This window comes from Procambarus clarkii, chromosome 17, assembly GCF_040958095.1.
Source record: "Procambarus clarkii isolate CNS0578487 chromosome 17, FALCON_Pclarkii_2.0, whole genome shotgun sequence".
NCBI lineage: Eukaryota > Metazoa > Arthropoda > Malacostraca > Decapoda > Cambaridae > Procambarus > Procambarus clarkii.
The window spans coordinates 39,273,266-39,297,770 of NC_091166.1; the positions used below are offsets into that span (position 1 = coordinate 39,273,266).

The window sequence follows — 24,505 nt, forward strand, 5'->3', positions numbered from 1 at the left end:
GACGAATTATCGCGGGAAAGCGACGAATTATGGCGGGAAACCAACGAATTATGGCGGGAAAGAGACGAATTATGGCGGGAAACCAACGAATTATGGCGGGAAAGCGACGAATTATGGCGGGAAACCAACGAATTATGGCGGGAAAGCGACGAAATTTGGCGGGAAGAGTTGTAGTAAAAAAAAAACATTTTTGTGAAGGCGAAAATGTTGATTACATTTGTATAATGACTTAAAACGGGAACCGTTTAAACAGGAGCATAATATTACTCAACAAAGTTAATGCGGCGAGAGTCAGAAAGAATCCCCCGAGCGTATTTCCCCTAATTCCCCACATATTAGGAATCCATACGGGTCCTGTAGCACAGTAGTCTTCGTTCTTGCCATAAAATCGTGCCCGGGGTCCAATCGGGGTTCCGTTGACCCGGTGCACCAGTTCGTCTAGCAGTGAATGGCTCCCCGGGATCCAGGCAACTGTTGTGGGTTACACCCTGAAGAAGTTATGTAGTTCAACGTTCGGAATTATAATGAGATCGACGAAGCCAGAGTCGAGAAGTGACAATATCTGTTTTGGCGGCATCATTTCCTGGAGACTTTTCGAATGCAAAAGTTACGAAATTATCCGTTTGTTCGGAACATTTCTAGAGTAATTTCGGCGGGAAGATTACTAGGAGGAGGGTTGTGGCCTCTAGTCTCTCTCTTGATATTTGTATGACATTTTCCTCATGGAGAAAGGTAAAGGGGTAGACAAGAGAAATGGGGGAAAATGGAAGGGGGATTGGAAAAACAGCAAGGGTAAGGGAATGGGCAGTGGAAGGGGGGGAGTAGAGAAGGTTAGGGGAAGGGGGTAGCAGGGATGGGTAAGGGGAAGAAGTGAAGCTAGAGACTAGAGGGGAGGGAGATGAGAGAGGAGGTAAGGGACGGGGTTCCTCGAGAACATCTACCTATCCCCAAGGTCATCTACCTTCCCCCAAAGGACGTCTACCTTTACCCCAAGGGCATCTACCTTTTCCCAAGGGCATCTACCTTTTCCCAAGGGCATCTACCTTTTCCAAAGGATATTTACCTTTCCCCGAAATTAACAGTACAAAAGGTGAGTCTTGTAACCGTCGATTTTCGTACGTTCGAGCAGAGTGTTGCGACCATCACTATGATACAAGGACGAGGAGGTGGCGGCGCACCTTCCGACACCCGGTGCTAATTAAGCCACACACCTGCTCGTAAAGAACATACCTGTGACCTAGTAATTACCTTCCTGGGGGTCCTCTGGTGGTGGAATTATCATACCCAGTTGACCCCGAGAATCACTCTTGGCTCCTGTCTCAATTATCTCCCCCTTCAGGTGACCCCCAGAGCCTCCTGAGCTTACGAGGCTACGCCTGCCCAATGTCTTGGTTTAGTGAGTTAAGAGCACCTGTTCCCTCCTCATTACCTCTTAAGACGTTCAAGATGAGTTGTGAAATGTGGTGAAACAAATTTCAAATCGTCTTCATTTCATTTAGAGTTCCGTTTCTATAATGCAAGCAGTGTTACCAGTTAGGACAGTGTCTCCGCTTTAATTGACCTGTTTTACATCCCCTCCCCCCCCCCCATCCTTCCTGCAATATTTAGGGGACCCGCCACTTACAGAATTATGTACCCCTAGACGCCTGTTTCACCCTGAACCACCTTCTATTACACACACACACACACACACACACACACACACACACACACACACACACACACACACACACACACACACACACACACAGTCCATACACAGTTTCAAGTGTAGATATGATAGACCCCCCAATAGGCTCAGGAACCTGTACACCTGTTGACTGACAGTTGAGAGGCGGGACCAAAGAGCCAGAGCTCAACGCCCGCAAGCACAACTAGGTGAGTACACACACTTTTTCCTAAACCTAAAAATTACTCTCCTTCAACTTCCCACCAAGGTGGCCAATAGAACCCAACTGACCTTCATGCCTTCTCTGGAACCGCCCCTAAATACCACCCCCTCTTCCCTGAAAACCCCAAATCACCCCTCAACTTCTCTTGGAAACCCCAACCCACAAAGAAGACCGCGACAAACAGATCCCAATAACCCAGCGAGCCCCTATACAGAGCCACGAGCAGGGAGTACGAGTACGGAGCCACATTACAGAATCTATACCTTCTGAAGGTCAAGGCTGCATTAAAACAGGTTCCGAATGGCAACCAAAATACAGTCCAAGAGACTAAAATTACAGCGACCGGTTTAAGAAACATGAATGCTTTCACTTACGAGTAAGGATGTAATTGAAAGCACAAAAAAAGAGAGACATAATGAAAGTGAATGCAAGAAATCTTTTCACATTAAGTAAAGCCGGTAACGGACGCAATAATGTTTAAAGATTAAAGGCCCCGACCCCTCTTGATGCAGGGGGGGGGGGGAGGGGGGGATTGACTGGGGACGCTGTAAACAACAACATCGCTGGTAAGACAATCCAAGACTGTTAAACAGGTCTGACTGTACAGATTTGTGATATACGATCGAACTCGCCCTGAGGAGAGCTTCGAATCCCCCCCCCCCCTTGAATGAATCACCAGAACACGGGTGGTCTGTCTCAAGCTCATCCCCCCCCACCCTCCCCCTCACCATCCCCCCCTTCCACACTCACCTAGAAACCCCTAGTTTACCCCTACACCTAGAAAACCAAATTCATCATTACACCTTCTCCTAGATACCCAAACATATTCTTACTCATCCAAGAATCCCAAATACACACACACACACACACACACACACACACACACACACACACACACACACACATATAGGGGCTTCGTAGCTTGGTGGATAGCGCGCAGGACTCGTAATTCTGTGGCGCGGGTTCGATTCCCGCACGAGGCAGAAACAAATGGGCAAAGTTTCTTTCACCCTAAGTGCCCCTGTTACCTAGCAGTAAATAGGTACCTGGGAGTTAGTCAGCTGTCACGGGCTGCTTCCTGGGGGTGTGTGTGTGTGTGTGGTGTGGAAAAAAAAAAAAAAAAAAAAAAGTAGTTAGTAAACAGTTGATTGACAGTTGAGAGGCGGGCCGAAAGAGCAAAGCTCAACCCCCGTAAAAACACAACTAGTAAACACACACACACACACACACACACACACACACACACACACACACACACACCTCCAGTGCACGTCTCTCCAGCAAGCACCAACTCACCTGATCCTTTTCGATGAAGCCCAAGAACGCCGTTCGCTCGATCTCAATGGGCTGGCCGGCGCGGTCGTACAGGGCAATCACGAAGTGGAAGAAATTCGACTTTCGTAGGTTACTTGGCGGCTGCTTCTCGAAGTGCGCCCTGCCCAGGCCCACGCTGAGGGGAGAGAGAGAGGGGAGAGTGGGGTTAGCATGATGGAAAAGTGGGGGTTAACCGCCCCAAACCCCACCCAGAGAAGGAGCAGAGGAAAGGTGAGAGGAGAGTTGATGTAGAAAAGGGTGTCAGACTAGACAACGATGAGAGAGGTGTCAGGATAGACATAATACGGGGTGAAAGGGTCAGTCGGGATAAGGAGGAATGAAAGGGGTGATGAGAGGAGGGAGGGGGTAGTAATAGGGAGATGTATCAGGAGAGAGGAAGGAAGGAAGGGGGAGATATCAGTAAGGTTAATGAGAGAGCAGTCAGAATAAGGCCAAATGAAAGGTGTCATAACAGAGCATCAGAATAAAGAGGGACGTCAATAGAATAATAAATTAGAAAGGTGTCAGCATGAGAGATGAGAAAAGTGGCAGTATAATAATAGATGAGAAAGATATCAGTATAATAGATGAGAAAGATATTAGTATAATAGATGAGACAGATATCAGTATAATATATCAGAAAGATATGATAGCTGAGATAAGAAAAATAAATGATATGAGATAGGCATAAAATAAGACGATGAAAAATAAGATGAAATAAGATGAGCAAGGCATAATAATAATAATAATAATAATAATAATAATAATAATAATTAATAATAGATGAGAAAGGTGTCAGAATAATGACAAATGAGAAAGCTGTCAGTATACGCAGAGATCAGAAGTGTCACATAATATAATCAGTTAATCTGAAAACAAAATACACCTTAGTAAAGCGCCTTGATCGCAGGAAGAATTATGAGAGTTGTATCAAGCCAGTATACTGAAGCAGAGCCAAAGTGAGTTTCTTTCATTATTTATCTCGTGGTAATTTCTTCGTGATTTCACACACAGCCCCGCTCCTGTGCCGGGTAAGTCCACTACGGGCTCGCCATAGCCCGTGCTACTTGGAACTAGTTCCGAGTAGCTGAATCTATAACAACATCAGAGCGAGGAGCGTAGGAGGCCTAAGGAGGCCTAAGCCACAACAAACATCACCTCTCAATCAATGTTTCACTTTTCAATTTGCAATCAAAGAACTTGCATAGGCCAACAAGAACAAATTTTGCAGACTATGGGTCACAATAACGTGGTTGAAGTATGTTAACCAGACCACACACTAGACAGTGAAGGGACGACGACGTTTCGGTCCGTCCTGGACCATTCTCAAGTCGATTGATTCTCAATTCACAATCGACTTGAGAATGGACCAGGACGGACCGAAACGTCGTCGTCCCTTCACTTTCTAGTGTGTGATCTGGTCAACATTACATCAGAAGATGAGGAGAAACGACGTCATTTCGATCCGTCCTGGACCGAAATGTTGCATTCGATCCGTCAAGGACCGAAATGTCGTATTCGATCCGTCCTGAACCGAAATGTCGTATTCGATCCGTCCTGGACCGAAATGTCGTATTCGATTCGTCCTGGATAATGATCCAGGACGGACCGAAACGTCGTCATTTCTTCCTCTTCTGATGTGTAGTTTGGTCATCTAGAACAATGTTGCTCATGTGCTGGTCTACGTGTACGCCGCTGTGGTCCCAAGTACAGCAGAACATTGATTACCTTAATAGCCATAAGATTATTATGGACAGTCCCCCAGGGTAAATGGCCACTGGGGTCCCTAGAGGTCTGTAGACCACAGGGTCGGTGGTCCCCCTTGACACAAGAGAGGAACATCTGAGCGCAGATCAACAAAGTACTAAATCAATAACACTTGTATGCCACCATTATCTGAATATGTATTAATACAATATGAACCGCATTCGAACACCCTAATGCATCAGCACGAGGCTCCAAGATCGTACTGTATAACATACAAAGTGTATGCGGTGTATATAAAGTACACTGAAGAAGGCCTACTGTATCATACAAGACATCTTCAATGTATAAGGCTATCGGTAGCCTTAATACAATTTACAGTGAGTTAACTTCTGCAATGCTGCCTGGGTTGTCTTTTCTCACTTACCTCTAACCCCATTTCTGAACAGTAATCCCCCTTCATATTGTTCATACCTAAACTTTTCCAATTTGGGAATGTATATGGGGGAAAGGAGAGCATAAAAGTATGTGTTGGTGTGAGAGAAGAATAGGCAAAAGGAACAGGAAAGGAGAAGGGCCTCAAAATAGCCATACACTTAAGGTATATTACACGAAAATACCATTCGTCTTTATCTTGAAAAACATTGATTAATAAATGATTCACAACATGGTTTTACTAACGACTGTTCATGTTTAACAAATTTGCTATCATTTTATTCCAGCATAGTTGAGGCAGTTGATAGTGGTAAGGTTTGTGATGTTGTGTACCTTGACTTTAGCAAAGCTTTTGATACCACATGAAAGACTGATTAAAAAGGTAGAGGCTCATGGTATTGGGGGTGCTATATTAAGTTGGATTAGGGCATGGCTATACCAAAGGAAACAAAAAAAGAGTTAGTATAAATGGGGTTAAGTCAGAGTGAGAAAATGTTATAAGTGGAGTGCCTCAAGGCTCTGTCCTGGGACCTCTGTTATTCGTAATCATATAAATGATTTAGACTCAGGTTTGAGCAACAATATTTGTAAATTTGCCGATGATACGAAAATAGGGAGGGGGAATAAACACACAAAAAGACTCAATATCACCTCAAGGCGATCTAAATAGGGTTTTGAAATGGTCAAAATTGACCAATGCAGCTTAATGCTGACAAATGTAAGGTTTTAAAGCAAGATAATGATGATAGAGTTACAAGATACGAGCTAGATGGTGTTGAGATTGCGAATTCAAATTGCAAAAAGGATCTGAGAATTATGATTAGTAAGAGTTTAAAACCAAAGGATCAATGCATGAATGTTCGTAATAAGGCAAACAGGAAACTGGGATTTATTAATCGAAGCGTTACTAACAAGACACCTGGTGTTGTTCTTCAGTTATATCTTGCTCTGGTTAGGCCCCATTTAGATTATGCAGTTCAGTTTTGGTCACCGTATTATAGAATGTATATATATATATTCACTAGAACGCGTCCAGCGTAGGATGACAAAGTTAATCCCGCAAGTTAAAAACCTGTCACACGAAGATCTACAAAGCTTAATTTACATTATCTAGAAAAGCAACACATTAAGGAACCAATGCAGGAAAATAGTATTTGAGACTTGGTGTTAACTAACAGGGAGACACAAATTAATGACATAGGGAGTGAGCGAGGGAACAGTGATCACAAAGTTTTAGTTCAGTTCATTTATTATGCACCCCATACCCATCTTGTGGGCGGTAGTTTTTTTTTTTTTCTACCACAGACGTGGCCACACATTTACAATGCTAACCAGCATATATACATTTTCTTCTGTCCTCCATGGACAGGGTTAGAGAAATGTTAAACATAGAGTTCAAGGGTTTATTGAACACTCAACCACAGAAGGTGATTCGGTGCTTTTAAAATGCTAAGCTAACCTAGTAGTAGTGGCGGTAGGGCGGTAGTGTTAAGGGTTACAGAGGCACATAATGACCACAAAGAAATTAGATTTAACATAGAATGGAATAGATTTGTAGGAGAAAATTCTGTTAAGGTCCCAGATTTCTGAAAAGCTGATTTTAATGCCCTAATAATTTTTGGGGTGTAATAGATTTGAAAGTCCTGGGAATGTGGGGTGGGTCGGTCTTATAGCGAGACGTGAACATATCTTGAGATGAGATGATTTCGGGGCTTTAGTGTCCCCGCGGCCCGGTCCTCGACCAGGCCTCCACCCCCAGGAAGCAGCCCGTGACAGCTGACTAACACCCAGGTACCTATTTTACTGCTAGGTAACAGGGGCATAGGGTGAAAGAAACTCTGCCCATTGTTTCTCGCCGGCGCCTGGGATCGAACCCAGGACCACAGGATCAGAAGTACAGCGTGCTGTCCGCTCGGCCGACCGGCTCCCTAGCGATAGGTAACGTAAAAAAAGGATTTCGATGTGGATTCAAAATATAACGTATTTAAAAATATTCTAAGCAAAGCACAGAAACGTAGTATATCATACAAATTGAAACTCAAGAGGAACAAATCGCCAGGGCTGGGCGAAGTGTTTGCCAGGGTGCTTAAAGAATGCAAAGAGGAGCTGTGCGAGCCGTTGTCTACCATATTTAATAAATCATTAGTCAGGCAGAATGCCAGAGTCGTGGAAGGTTGCTAATGTGGTACCAATTTTCAATAAAGGAAATATATCACTTGCATCAAACTATCGGCCAATTAGCTTAACGTCTATTGTGGGAAAGTTGCTTGAACCGATAATTGCAAATACCATTCCTCGTCATCTTGAAAAACATATCCAACTAGTTGGATAAATACATGGATAAACATGGATATAAAACAGAAAAATTAGCTGAATATAAAATAAACGAATTTAAACTATTTTATTGTTCGATCTAATCAATTTATACCACGTTTCTGGGGTTTAATGAGAATACTTATAAATAAGTTTTATTTTTGATTCTACATCGCACTCCCTTGTCACGTCACCCATCGCTGGGTTCACATGGGAGGTGGAACAGCCTCGTTCCAAGGCCCCCAATTTCCCATGTTTAGGTTTGTTCAATCTATCCTACCAAAGAAATTTCTTAATACATTAAAATCAGCTTTTCATAAATCTGGGAGTTAGACAGCTGCTACGAACTGCTTCCTGGGTGTGTGTAACAAAAAGAAGGCCTGGTCGAGGACCGGGCCGCAGGGACGCTAAGCCCCGAAATCATCCCAAGATAATCGCAAGATAATCTATTTCATTCTATGCTAAATCTGATTTCCTTGGGATCACTGTTCCTTGTGATCACTGTTCCTTGTGATCACTGTTCCTTGGGATCACTGTTCCTTGTGATCACTGTTCCTTGTGATCACTGTTCCTTGTGATCACTGTTCCTTGGGATCACTGTTCCTTGTGATCACTGTTCCTTGTGATCACTGTTCCTTGTGATCACTGTTCCTTGTGATCACTGTTCCTTGTGATCACTGTTCCTTGTGATCACTGTTCCTTGTGATCACTGTTCCTTGTGATCACTGTTCCTTAGCTCACTGTTCCTTAGCTCACTCCCTATTTCGATGTCAAGTATGTTTATTCAGATAAGCAATAAATACATCTCAAAGGGATTTCGATGTCATTACTTTGTTAATGCTAGTTAACACTGTTAACTCCCCGTTAACTAACACTAAGTCTGAAACATTATTTCCCCGCGTTGGCTCGTTAATGTGTTGCTTAAGAAAGCAAGCAAGAAAGCAATCGTCAATTAATTCTAAAAAAAAAAGGTCTTCTTCGGTATTTCCCTGTTCTGGTAAACCAGCTTATTCCACTCTAATTAAAGTCGCCCATGACATAAACACTGGTTGACCTAAATGTCGTATTGATTGTGCTGCACCTGACAGTTCTTGTTTGGCAAAGGAAGACTAAACAAGGCGGAGAAGGTACAAAACGAAGCCATGCGAATAATTGTAGAACGCCCAACAAATGCTATGATTGAGATAATGAAAATGGAATTGAACTTACGGAGTATTGGCGACAGAGTTTGAGATAAATGTATATATATATATATATATATATATATATATATATATATATATATATATATATATATATATATATATATATATATATATATATATATATACTGTGATTAGATTAATGAGAGGCGGGGGAGGTAATGAATTAATCCACTCAGTTCAAAAAGTGGGAAGACATGATCAATGTATTTTAAGGAATAAGAAGAGAGAGGATATGAGAACTTTGTATCTAATGTTACAAAGATATGAAATCTTAAGAACATAAGAATCAAGATAACTGCAGAGGGCCTATTAGCCCATACGAGACAGCTCCTATTTATATCCACCCAATCTCATGCATATATATGTCTAACCTACGGTTGAAACAATCAAGGGATGCTACTTCTATTATGTTACGCGGTAATTGGTTCCACAAATCAACAACCCTGTTATCAAACCAGTATTTACCCAGGTATTTCCTAAATCTACATTCTCATGTTCAAGTGATATATAACTAAGACAATATAAACTGCAGGATCAGAGTGTCAATCACGTGGCTGTCCCCCATACGAGGCACCCCCACAAGAGGCACCCCACACGAGGCACTCCACACGAGGCACCCCACACGAGGCACCCCACACGAGGCACTCCACACGAGGCACCCCACAAGAGGCACCCCTCAAGAGGCACCCCACACGAGGCACCCCACACGAGGCACCCCACACGAGGCACTCCCACAAGAACTGCAATGCCCAAGCATATAAGCGACAAATAAATATGAACATCAAATCCACTATAGGTAGACCGGTGATCACTCAAATGAAGTCATAATAGAAATAGATTACTTACAACATTTTAGTGTCTGTCTCGAGGTAATCCATTGTGGTGGGTACAATTCCCAAGGGAATACTAAGCCAAGTCACTTAAAACACCACCTCCACTATATTATATATATCCTTGTCTTGTACTATATCACTCTTGTCAATGTTATATATATATTTCTCTATCTTTCACCATATAATCGTCGCCACGATAGCACTGTTACGATAGCCTCTACAGTAACACGCCGCAAGCAAAAAAACACTAATGTCTATCTAGGGAGGCAAAATTATTTGTTTTTCTTCACACAAGACCTGCAACACATCTGGACACTCCTCAGCTATCAACTACCTGGTTAACAGTGACCTGACCTCCCTGACCCCAACACACTCTCAAACTCCCCCCTCCCCCCACCTCCCCACCCCCATACCCCCTCCCCAAAGTCATCAATTACCTGTAGGAGGTGGAAGCACATGTCCTCTTCTGCTACCTGGACCAAACTGCCTTGTTCAGGTTAAATCACGTTGTCAAGATTATGTGTTATAAGGACATTAAGAATCATGGTAACTGCAGAAGGCCTATTGGCCTATACGAGGCAGCTCCTATTTATATGAACCCCTAAACTCATTCATATATATGTTTAACCTACGCTTGAAACAATCAAGGGAGCCTACTTAAGTTACGCGGTAATTGGTTCTGCAGATAAACGACCTTGTTACCGTACCAGTATTTACCCCGGTATTTACCTTAGACAAACATTTTATGCATTGATTTTTTTTGCGGTTTTAAATTCTTACTAATCATAACTCCCAGATCCCTCTCCCAATCTCAACATCATCAAGCTGCAACAATAATAACAAAAAAACACGTGATTCAATTGTGCGTAGGAAAATTTTCACTAGGAAAATGAAATGAAAATTCCGAACGTTTTTTCGTTTCATTTTCCTAGCGGATATTTGGCCATCATCCAACTGATATCTTGTAACTCTATCTTCATCAAACCTCATAACACTAAGAGACAATTATTCTCTTAACCTTACACGTGTCCTTTGCTGATATGGACGGGTTGTAATTAGCCCTAACGAGCAGATCGGCTCAGCAAGCAAACTCGAAGTGCTTCGATGCTTGTTCAAATATCCTCCGTCTACAAATCACTTACGAAGAACTGCCTTAATACCCGTTCACACTCTTTTACACTCATTCATCACCTGCTATTACACTCCACTACACAAATACACACCTGCCATTACACTCCGCTACACAACTACACACCTGCCAGCTACACCTGACAATACTGCTTAACGGAATGGAGGTCTCAAATTCTCACCAAATACATTTTCACGCTCCCTTTGTTGACAGGAATTTCGCGCCAAAATTACCGGATGATCATTTTGGGGGCGAAAGTATCAATGGCGCTTTTGGCGGGAGATAATTCATTGTGCTTCTGGCGGGAAGTGATGAATGGTGCCTTTGACTGCGGGTATTAGTAGTACTTTTGTGGCGGTGTCAATAATGGTCGGTTGTACAACGCTTCAGTCGCATTTCGCCCGGGACAAAAGTTAAATAGGAACAGGTGGAAAATGAATAGTACTTTTAACAGGAAAATAAAAAAAACAAATGCAGGAAAAAATGATTTGCGGGGAAAACCTCGTAGTTTTGTTCACGGGGGAAAATCTATAACTTTATCAGGAAAAATAATTGTTGTATGATATAGCTGTTTTTAAGTATTGTTTATTAGGAAAATACAAATTATATAGTAATAATAATTTATATTTTAATTAATATATGTATAAATTGTTTGCATTAATGTATGTAATTACACAATCTCTCTCTCTCCCTATCTCTCTCTCTCTCTCTCTCTCTCTCTCTCTCTCTCTCTCTCTCTCTCTCTCTCTCTCTCTCTCCTGGATACCTACCCTGAGACTTCTTGGATACTGTTCGGACTTGGATAATGGTAATGTTTCAAGTGTAGCATTATTTTGTGCTACTTCAAGCTCTTTCCACTGTTGTTGTGAGAGGCTTATGAGTGCAGGTGCGGCATAGTCAATCACTGATCTGACTGCCTGTACATAGTATGTGCGAAGGACTTGCAGATTGGCTCCTCCAGAGAGGGAGGTTAGCGACCTGAGGATTGCCGTCCGGGCCGCAGTTCTCTCTCAAGTATGGCACCTCAGCATTAAAATTTATCTGTGTCCAGGATTATTCCTAGATACTGATAAGAACATAAGAACATAAGAACATAAGAACAAAGGCAACTGCAGAAGGCCTATTGGCCCATACGAGGCAGCTCCTATTTATAACCACCCAATCCCACTCATATACTTGTCAAACCCACGCTTGAAACATTCAAAGTGTCCATCCATTCAATTGGTTGACTCTGTAGTCAAAGTTGGTTGTTTGCCTTCACATATTTTTATAGGCATTTCTTCTTGGTGGGGTTGAGTTTTATATCAATCTGCTTTGCCTCTTCACTGATGCAGTCTAAGCATTTGGGTACAAGGTGCGCCGCATCCTGTCCTTTAATGACGATGACAAAGTCGTCGGCGTAGTTTAGCAGCCTACAGTGTTGTGGGAGTTTCAGCCTTATTGTTCTTTCCATTAAACAGTTGAAGAGAAGGGGGCTGAGAATGCCTCCTTGCGGTGTACCGTTTTCATGTCTCTTGTATTCAGAGACTGTACCATGAACACACAGAGATCACACTAACGTGATGCATCAAATGAACAAATCCACAAGGGCCGTGACGAGGATTCGAACCTGCGTCCGGGAGCATCCCAGACACTGCCTTAATCGACTGAGCTACGACAGGGTAAAATCCGTGACGAATCCTCGTCACGGCCCTTGTGGATTTGTTCACTGTACCATGAAGTTTGACTCTTGCTTCTCTGTTTATGAGACGATGAGGCAGCAGAGTTGTCGATGAGGCAGCAGAGTTGTCGATGAGGCAGCAGAGAATAGCCGGTGTGGCCAATCACAACAATCTACTCCAATTGATTGTGTCAACAATCATCGACTGTGGACACGAATATCCCCAGTCGTAGACCATTGACACCAATATACCTAATCTACTCGAGTGTTTACTAACAACCAATATCCACAACACTGTAACCATGAATTAATGAACAAGTAACCAGCAGCGAGGCAGGAGTCACTCACCACTCCACACCCGCCTAGAGATAAGTGGTCAGATTAGCGCTGAAGTAGCCACAATAATCACCACTACTACCACTGGTTTACATCCACTGGTTTACACCCACTGGTTTACATCCACTGGTTTACACCCACTGGTTTACATCCACTGGTTTACACCCACTGGTTTACATCTACCCGTACTCAGGACATTACACAAAACTCGCTTTCTTAAATGATTTTGTTGGTGGGCCCCATACCCATCCCGTGGGCGGTGGTGGGCCCCATACCCATCCCGTGGGCGGTGGTGGGCCCCATACCCATCCCGTGGGCGGTGGTGGGCCCCATACCCATCCCGTGGGCGGTGGTGGGCCCCATACCCATCCCGTGGGCGGTGGTGGGCCCCATGTCCATCCCGTGAGCGGTGGTGGGCCCCATACCCATCCCGTGGGCGGTGGTGGGCCCCATACCCATCCCGTAGGCGGTGGTGGGCCCCATACCCATCCCGTGGGCGGTGGTGGACGAATATAGAGGCATATAATGATCTTAGGAATTGAACCCCAAAATTCCTTTAGCTAAGCAAGTTATAGTCTAGTTACGTTTTCTGTTTGTTAAAACCGTATATATATCGTTAGGATAGAATGTATTAAGTGTTAAACTCGGTTAGGTAAGGTTAGGTTGTGTTAGGTAGGGTGAGGTGGGGTTGTGTAAGGTAGGGTGGAGGTTGGGTTGTATGAGAAGCGAGAGAGAGAGAGGGTGGTGGAAGAGAGTGGACAACACCACTGCTACAAGGGGAATATTAAGACATGTGTAACTTAGTACCAAGTACCGCTTGTTATCGGGCACGTCACCTTTCAACAGGTTGTTGCCCCAACTGTTTCCCCTCGTTATCTTCCTTGGCTCCTTCTCCTGCCTTCTTCCAACACTTTCCCCTCTCTTTAACCCAGTCATTTAGCCTTTCCTATTCTTCCTGTTCTTTCTTATATTCTAAGCTCTCCTCATCAGCACTTCTTGCACCTCAGCCCCTCCCCTTCCACCTCAGCCCCTCCCCCTTCCACCTCAGCCACCCCCTCTCCACCTCACCCCTCACTCCTCCCATGAATTAAGAAGAGACAAGTGGTCCCACTTGAGAAGCGCTTAAAATACTGATAAGAATCGCTAAACTACCACTCAAGTCGTAGATAAATCTACTCAAGTGAGAGTATTACATGATCACGTGACCTTGAGCTCAGAGACTCGGGCGTGGATAGGTATGGTGGGTATGGAGAGAGATGGATGAGTGTGGTGGGTATGGATAGAGATGGATGAGTGTGGTGGGTATGGATAGAGATGGATGAGTGTGGTGGGTATGGATAGAGATGGATGAGTGTGGTGGGTATGGATAGAGAAAAATGGTCAATGCACTATAATGAAAATAAGCATAACATTTAACGTTCAGAAATAGTTATGATGTATAACAGGTCAACAATCCACTTTCTGAACAGGATTTGGAAGTAATGATCAACAAAGCTCTAAGACGATGGTAGATGTGAACATGAGGTGAACATGAAAATAGAGGAATCCGCAAAGAGCCTATTAGGCAACTCCCTATTTTCTCACCCACTCTCACTCATATAACAACGCTTCAAACAACCTATTTTACAACCTTTCAATTATATTTACAACCCAATTGTACCCAATTATTTTGTGAGTCTCAACTTATTTGTATCTATTGTTCCATTTTGTAATTTGTGGTTATGTATATAATGTCCCGTTATTATCCTCCTCTGTTATCACCTGTATCTGTTTGTTTACTTCAAACACAGTTAGGGTGACACAGGCCAATTAACATCAAGACTAGCAAACATGAGGGATCTGGGGAGACCTGATCACGACGTATAAAATATTGCAAACAATTGGTAAATTGAATATGATTGTTTGGAATACATGGAAATGCAACTCGAATGACGAGACAATTGAAGACATAAATAGATGTGTGTGTGTGTTGGGGGGGAGGGGGGGGGATGGCTTGGAGGAGAGGGTGCTGTAGAGAGAGGGGCTTTGTGGTGGGGTGTGGTCAGTAACCTCTTAGGGCACGGAATGAGGTATGTGTGTGTCTGTCACAGGTGAGTGAGGTCAAAGGTCATATACCAGCCGGAGGGTCACCTGGAATTACCTCCACCCTTCGTTATATGCTTATAATCCCCCCCTCCCCCTCTCCCCCGCCCCCCCCCCTTGTTGGGTGACCACTGTTAAGCCCCCAATTATACGCCTTATTTTTACAAGCTTTGGAAGTCATAGTTCGCAATATTTAAAACAATTTACTATATATTTTAAATCTAATATCCAAGAAGACATATGATATCAATATGCAGTGAGTGTGCCTGCAGAGTCCAGGGACCCGGGTTCGATCCTGCTTTACAGCCTCAATATTTTCTCACAGAAATTTCGAAATAATTTCAGTAATTATATGTAGACGTACAATACTGTTTCAAATTGTCTATACAGTATACCTCGGTCATAAAAGTATTTGTGTGTACGTCTGATACCATACTACTTGTGTTAAGGAGGAATGTATATGTTTATCTCTCAGAATGTTTAGTAATGTTTATTGTTTGTGATGTGTGTCTATGTATGTATTAACACGATGTACTGAACGGGGTGAGAATAGCTTGAGCTACCTCATCCCTTTGTGTGTATTTTACCTCAATAAACTTATTTCAATTTCAATTTCAATACAGTTTCAAACAACTGTAGGGACAATTTTCAACAAATCCAGTCACCAAAAGCGGCGAGGAGAAACACACAACAGGTGAGCTATATTAGTTGTGGTTTAGAATTACAAACAAAAAGCCAAATAGTGTTCTGAGAGAGATCTTGAGATCTGAGGCATTAAGACTCCGACATCTGAGATCTGAGGCATTAAGACTCCGACATCTGAGATCTGAGGCATTAAGACTCCGACATCTGAGATCTGAGGCATTAAGACTCCGACATCTGAGATCTGAGGCATTAAGACTCCGACATCTGAGATCTGAGGCATTAAGACTCCGACATCTGAGATCTGAGGCATTAAGACTCCGACATCTGAGATCTGAGGCATTAAGACTCCGACATCTGAGATCTGAGGCATTAAGACTCCGACATCTGAGATCTGAGGCATTAAGACTCCGACATCTGAGATCTGAGGCATTAAGACTCCGACATCTGAGATCTGAGGCATTAAGACTCCGACATCTGAGATCTGAGGCATTAAGACTCCGACATCTGAGATCTGAGGCATTAAGACTCCGACATCTGAGATCTGAGGCATTAAGACTCCGACATCTGAGATCTGAGGCATTAAGACTCCGACATCTGAGATCTGAGGCATTAAGACTCCGACATCTGAGATCTTCACGGTGCGTTCCAGACAAAGGCTATCAACACAAGCGACGAATCAATTTGAAACAGGTTTATCCTACCTACGAAGGCCGCGAGCAGGACCTTTAACACCACATAGTAAAGGTCGCCTCAGGCAGCTCTAATGACCTCCGTCAGCCAGTTCTTTGTATTGATATTCAACATACTCGCGGTACCCCAACCAATACTCAAAGTCTGCAGGTCGGCGTTCGATCCCCGATCATCCTCGTGACTGGGCATAGGGGATCTCTCCGTTCTATCCCAAATCCTCGTCCACTTATTCCTTAGCGCTTTCTCCTGATAATTACCATACCTTGCATCAAGAGTGAGACACTATGATGCGTAAGCCACCTGAGGCTGGATTTACCAATCATTTAAGTCTCCACTTACGAAACCTGTGCATCTTGCCTCAGTCATGGCGGCTTTGTTCACATTTATTAAACAATTTATGAGTTGGCTACGAGGTTGAGGGCGTCTCTGACAATAATAACTTTGGCTTGTGAATGTTACAAGACACAATTACACAGACACAGTACCGCTTCTGTGCCAGGTAAGTCCACTACGGGCTCACCATAGCCCGTGCTACTTGCCCCGCTCCTGTGCCAGGTAAGTCCACTACGGGCTCACCATAGCCCGTGCTACTTGCCCCGCTCCTGTGCCAGGTAAGTCCACTACGGGCTCACCATAGCCCGTGCTACTTGGAATTTGTTCCGAGTAGCTGAATCTATAACAACAACGAATATTACAACTTCGTAAACAATTTAATAACTACAGACTAAGCCGCTATGACGGAAGGAAAATGTACAGGCCCGTCTGGGATCCTCTCGGACGTAGGTTCGAACCCTCGTCACGGCCCTTGTGGATTTGTTCATAAGATGTACAGGTTTCGTCCCTGTTTGTTGACCCGTGGCGGGGAATGATTACGGAACACCTGTGAGCACCGTCCCCCTGGTGGCCACGGTGGTAACCCACACACAGCAGGGACTCAAGAGCTATAACACAGCAAGGGAACGACAAACAAGACCTGGAGTTGGGGTATTGAACACAGTCACGAACGCAACCCCACGAAAAAAAGGATTAATTAGTAGGCCTACACAACACAATTGATGCACTTGTGTCTGGGATTCTTGGGTTATCTTGAGATGATTTCGGGGCTTTTAGTGTCCCCGCGGCCCGGTCCTCGACCAGGCCTCCACCCCCAGGAAGCAGCCCGTGACACCTGACTAACACCCAGGTACCTATTTTACAGCTAGATAACAGGGGCATAGGGTGAAAGAAACTCTGCCCATTGTTTCTCGCCGGCGCCTGGGATCGAACCCAGGACCACAGGATCACAAGTCCTGCGTGCTGTCCGCTCGGCCGACCGGATTGTTTAGGCTTACCGACGTGCCCTTACTAAGGGTGTCACAGCGGTCACCCAGCCAGTTACTGGCCAGAAAACAGCGAAGGAACTCAATTACTGGAGCAACCTGCAAGGGCCACGGGGCTGTGCTTACCCTTTTCCTTTATATTGACCGTGACCTTTGACCTGAGCTCCCAGACCTGCCCCTAGGTCACTCGGGGTCACCCTCCCATTGTTGAAGACTAGTGGAGGACTATCACTACACAGTCTGCTCCTGTGTCAGGTAAGCTACGGGCTCACCATAGCCCGTGATACTTGCAACTTGTTCAGAGTAGCTGAATCTATAACAACATATCACTATAACCACAAAACATCTCTCTCTCTCTCTCTCTCTCTCTCTCTCTCTGACACACATGCGCGAGAAGGGGGCCTCGCGGCTGAGTGGACAGCGCTCGGGGGTCGTAGTTCTAAGGGCCCGGGTTCGATTCCCGGCCGAAGCAGAGCAAATGGGCAGTTTCTTTCACCCTGATGCGCCTCTTCACCTATAAGTAAATAGGTACCTGGGAGTTAGACAACTGCTACGGGCTGCTTCCTGCGGATGTGTGTGCGTGTGTGTACTCACCTAGTTGTGCTTGCGGGGGTTGAGCTCTGGCTCTTTGGTCCCGCCTCTCAACTGTCAATCAATTGGTGTACAGATTCCTGAGCCTACTGGGCTCTATCATATCTACATTTGAAACTGTGTATGGAGTCAGCCTCCACCACATCACTTCCTAATGCATTCCATTTATTAACTACTCTGACACTGAAAAAGTTCCTTCTAACGTCTCTGTGGCTCATGTGGGTACTCAGTTTCCACCTGTGTCCCCTTTTTCGCGTCCCACCAGTGTTGAATAGTTTATCCTTGTGTGTGTGTGTGTGTTAGAGAGAAAAATATTTAGTAGCCATAATAGAGGAAAAATAAATTGGTTAGAAATAAGGGGCTCCAAGTGCTAATAGCTCAAGTCTGCAGGCACAAATAGTAAATACACACACAGAGACTCTAGAAATGAACTGGAAACGGTGCAACAGCACGCTACACAATGACTTCCGGAACTGAAAAACAAGATTTACGAGGAGAGACTAGAGGCGTTGAACATGCCATAACTAGAAGATAAAAGAAAAAGAGGAGACATGATCACCACTTACAAAATAAAAACAGGAATCGACCAAATTGACAAAGAGGAATTCCTGAAACCAACAACTTCTCGAACAAGAGGACACAGATTCAAGCTGAGGAAACAAAGGTGCCGAAAAAATATTAGAAAGTTTTCTTTTGCAAACCTAATGTTAGACGGTTGGAACAAGTTAAGTGAGAAGGTGGTGGAGGCCAAGACCGTCAGTAGTTTCAAAGCGTTATACGACAAAGAGTGCTGGGAAGACGGGACACCACGAGAGTAGCTCTCATCCTGTAGCTACAATTAGGTAACTAAACTAGGGTAATTACACACTCCCTCAGGGTTTCAAATGTAAATATGACAGAGCACAATAGGCTGAGGAACCTGCACACCAGTTGGCTGACCGTTGAGAGGCGGGACCAAAGAGCTGAAGCTTAACCCCCGCAAGCACAACTAGGCGAGTACACAAGCAAGACCAATAAAGAGCAGCAGGAGACCAAGAGTCCGGCGCGGAATGAGAGATGAGAGACGGTGTGAGAGGTGAGAGACGGTGTGAGAGGTGAGAGACGGTGAGTGAGATGAGAGACGGTGTGAGAGGTGAGAGATGAGAGACGGTGTGAGACGGAGTGAGAGGTGAGAGACATGAGATGGTGTGAGAGAGATGAGACGGTGTGAGAAGTGAGAGACGGAGTGAGAGATGAGAGACGGTGTGAGAGATGAGAGACGGTGTGAGAGGTGAGAGAGATGAGACGGATGAGAGACAGCAGTAAGGCAACGATTTGTCTTATTTCTTGCGAATACAAGTTAGGGGAAGGGGGGGGGGAGGGGGACCTGGGTAACTAGGGGTAAGAGAAGGCCAAGACGAAGGAGGGAAGGATGGAGAGGGTGAAGGAGAAGAGAGAAGGAGAGTCATAAGCGGAACGACAACAAAGGTGTTATGATACAACACCATTGGATGAACAAATCCACAAGGGCCGTGATGAGGATTCGAACCTACTTCCGAGAGCACCCCAGATGCTGCCTTAATCGACTGAGCTACGACCATTGGATGGTTAATAGTTAGACTGACAATGTAGCAACGATGTGTTGAGGTGGTATAAACACGAAACATTTAGGCTCTGTGTTAGTACACAAACCTCGAGTCAACTTACCAGCAGCATGAGGCAAACCGGAGGGGACAATGCTCTGTGACCCCGACACAACCACGGGCATATTCTTATTTAGTGGATCACTCAGTTTGATAGACAATAAGATCCAACTGAAGAGGATAGAGTAGTCTAGGCTATCTTGAGGTTATCTTGAGATGATTTCGGGGCAGAGCGTCCCCGCGGCCCGGTTCTCGACCAGACCTCCATCCCCAGGAAGCAGCCCGTGACAGCTGTCTAACTCCCAGGTACCTATTTAATGCTAGGTAACAGGTGCATCAGGGTCAAAGAAACATTTAGCCCATTTGTCTCCGCTTCCACCGGAGATCGAACCCTGAACCTCAGGACTACGAATCCGAAGCGCTGTCCACTCAGCTGTAACTAGGCCTATCCTAACCATCAAGTTCCAAGAACGACCTTGTTCCCGTGACGTCACAAACCTCCACCAATGCCAGCTTAATCTTGAGGTAACAAAAAGTGACGTCATTACCAACCATTGGCCAATCACCACCCGCCCTCGCTGCCAGGTCGGTTATTAATCAACTCATTTCCGCTACTGACGGGTCGATGGGGTATCGAACGCAACTCTCAGTATACGCTCTCACGCGTATCCCGTTTGCGTAATTTTAACCTCATTAAATAACCAAAATGTTATTTAATGATCCCATATGTTATCTGAGTGAAATTTTTATGATCGAAAAATCTCGCGAAGTATATGAAGAATAATGAAATATTATGAAATGCTTACGAACTTGACATAAATAACTTTGAACGTGAGTTACGTGTTCACGGCTTCTATACGTAGTTGTTCACTGAGGTATGAACACTGAACACTGATCATCAGGCCTCGGGGTGAACACTGAACACACTCAGGAGAACATCAATGCATCTGTTCAAAATGAAGGTGGTGGTACTTGTACCGTAACGGTACACCTGTTATAACGCCTGTACCCTCGCTATACCGGTACACCTGTTATAACGCCTGTACCCTCGCTATAACGGTACACCTGTTATAACGCCTGTACCCTCGTTATAACGGTACACCTGTTATAACGCCTGTACCCTCGCTATAACGGTACACCTGTTATAACGCCTGTACCCTCGCTATAACGGTACACCTGTTCTAACGCCTGTACCCTCGCTATAACGGTACACCTGTTATAACGCCTGTACCCTCGCTATAACGGTACACCTGTTATAACGCCTGTACCCTCGCTATAACGGCACACCTGTTATAACGCCTGTACCCTCGCTATAACGGTACACCCGTTCTAAAACTTTTTTTTTTAGAACGATTTACAAATCATACAATTGATAAATCATACAATTTACAAATCATACAATTAATAAATCACACAATTTACAAATCATACAATTAATAAATCACACAATTTACAAATCAGGTGATTTACAAATGTCACACCATTTAAATCAGAGGATTTACCATATTCTGTGTATTGTATGTCCAGCTAAATCAGAGAGGCAAGGAAGGAGGAGGATTATTGTTGTAAAAGATTCGCTACCTGGAACAAGAAGTTCCAAGTAGCACGGGCTATGGTGAGCCCGTAGTAAGGAGGAGGAGGTGGAACAAGACCTCTCAGGTAGAACACCCGTCAAGACTGTCTACTGTCACACGCAATTCCCGTCCCACACAAGACAGTTACAGTCCCAATATAGGTAGCTTTATAAAATCTTCCTATAATCCTTCCCGGCCTAGGCTAATTAAACCACACCGAGCTCAATACAGCCTAACTTAAGTTAATACAGCCTAGGCTAAGTTAATACAGCCTAGGCTAAGTTAATACAGCCTAGGCTAAGTTAATACAGCCTAGGCTAAGTTAATACAGCCTAGGCTAAGTTAATACAGCCAAGGCTAAGTTAATACAGCCTAACCTATTGTTAGTTTATCAATTTAGCGCATGTATCGTAATAAATACGTGTTCAAAACGCGTATTATACGGTTTAAACAGTTTGAAAAACGAGTTTTAGCGAACCGTTTTGTATACGAGTTGACCATATGTACACAAGACGTACACAAGGGGCTAGCGTGATCTATTTGTTTGAAGTCATGTTGCTTGTTTAAGCAAGAGGTAGTTACACGAAGGTCTCACGAGTCGTGGCGTGTTCAAACAAGTGAATCTTTCTCAGATTTACATGTCACCACGTCATGTTGTATTTATAAGTCTTTTCGTCATGTATGTACGTACAGGTATGTAAATGCTGGTGAACACAGGTGTGTGTGAGTAACTGTTGATAAACACAGGTATGTAGATGTTGATGAGTGTAAGTGTGTAAATGTTGGTGAGTTTAGGTATGTAAATCTTGGCGAGCAGGTGTGTAAATGCCAGTGAGCGCAGGTATGTAAATCAAAGTACACACAATTTATACACACACACACACACAGCCAGACCATCACCAGAGATTGCGATAGACCACCATCCTGACCAACAACAGTGAAATGATCGAGAGAAATGAGAACAGAAGATTAGTCATAACCTAATCACTACACATCAAACACTCTCATTCTACAACCAACAGCCAGATTATATTTAGACACATTTTACCATGCTACCACGGGAGACATCTCCCGTCACGCAGGGTGCAGTCGCACCTCCACAGATCTCCAGTATCAGCTCTTGATACTGGTAATGGCTCAAAAGGGCCACCACTTACGGGCTATTCATGCCCGTGCCACCTTTTGGGTGGCTTAATCTTCATCAATCAATCAATCACCATGCTACCATTCTACCATACAGGAGGGCTGGTCGATGACCGGGCCGCGCGGTCGCTAAACCCCGGAATCACCTCAAGGTATCCATCCTTACGACCAACAATCAACATCCAGGGCTATTCATGCCCGTGCCACCTCTTGGGTTGCTTAATCTTTATCAATCCATCAACATCCAGCTTACGCCTGACCCAACCAACATCAACAGGATAATACCAAACATCACTTCATATTCTGAGAAAAAATCCAGAGCTGTGTTGTGGATTCGAACCCATGTGTTGGGTGTTCCCACACACACATAGGTTCGAATCCTTATAATGGTTCACGTGGAATTTCTCACATATATCACACGTTACTCTGAGTTCTCTTTGGAGGAATTGAAGTTTTGAAGTTACCGTTTTGAACATACATACACACACACATACATGCATACATACATACATACATACATACATACATACATACATACATACATACATACATACATACATACATACATACATACATACACACACACACACACACATATACACACCAAGACTTCAAATCTCCGGTATACAAGACCATCAGTTACGCATGACTGCATAAAAGGTATATGGAATATGCTATTGATAAAGATTAAGCCACCCAAAAGGTGACACGGGCATGAATAGCCCGTAAGTGGTGGCCCTTTTGAGCCATTACCAGTATCAAGAGCTGATACTGGAGATCTGTGGAGGTGCGACTGCACCCTGCGTGACGGGAGATGTCTTCCGTCATCGTGGAATATGCTTTGTATATCAAAATATCATACTCCGTGTATATCCCATAAATACAAGGCATGGGGGGGGGTAAGGGGGGGTGGAGAAGGGATTGGTATCGACGACCATCCGCGTACAATACTAATTAGCAATCCTATTCGGCAGACAATGGAGCCGGAAAGGTGGCTGTGCGGTTATTGCACTGGAATGACAATCTCTTGGTATAGGGTTCGAATCTCTGCTGAATGGGTTGTTCTAGTTTCTAAATTCTGTTTAAGTTAGTTATCATAGTTGGTAGATAGCTGGCTGGTAGATAACTCGTGATAACGGAACTGCTCCTCTGAGATAAATGGGAAAGATATATACCTTATTTCTCAGCTGGTCAATCAAAATATCAATATATCAAAATATCAATATATCAAAATATCAATATATCAAAATATCAATATATCAAAATATCAAAATATCAATATTTTGAAACCCACGTGATTTAGTGATCAATAAAATAGGCAAATTTCATATTTTTAACTTTTAAGGTAAAACTTTTCGACGAAGTTTTACAGTTTTTAAGTTTTTAAGTTTTTTTACAGTTTTAAGTTTTTACGACGACCTTAAGAAACTTTGGTCATATTATTCCAACTAATATTTTATTTAAATTAGAAGCTATGTGTGCTTATTTCTCCCCTAGAGGTCCTCAAACTTTGTATAGATATACAAAGGTAAGTTTTATCACAAGCAGCTAATGAGTTGTATAAGTATATATATAAGTATATATATAAGTATATATGTGTGTATATCACGAAAATAAACACGTGATTAAGAATGTGACAATGTCAGACCACGGAGGAAAATGAAACAGGAATTTCCTTAAGTACTTTCGTATATTAAATACATCTTCATTCCTTCTGAAGATGTATTTAATATACGAAAGTACTTAAGGAAATTCCTGTTTCATTTTCCTCCGTGGTCTGACATTGTCATAAGTATATATATAAGTATATATATAAGTATATATATAAGTATATATATAAGTATATATAGTTGTATAAGATGAGTATAACGATTGTTTCTGTGAGTAACCGAATACAATATACTGTATATACAGTGGGTAAGTGTATACGCCAACATATATACAGTAAATTAATACACAATGAAGCGATTGTTTCTGGAAAATGAGCTGATATACAAATTATACTTTTGAGAGTACAC

The 24,505-nt window shown here is 43.6% G+C and overlaps 1 long non-coding RNA gene across 1 annotated transcript in view; it reads right to left on the bottom strand.

Moving 5' to 3' along the window:
* Nucleotides 1-3,193: 3,193 nt before the first annotated feature.
* The window catches only part of LOC138365517 (uncharacterized), a 248,964-nt gene continuing 227,652 nt past the window's right edge, over nt 3,194-24,505 (bottom strand). The window contains exon 3 of the long non-coding RNA XR_011228867.1: nt 3,194-3,342. This is a non-coding gene — a long non-coding RNA (uncharacterized lncRNA). The remainder of the gene's footprint in view (nt 3,343-24,505) is intronic.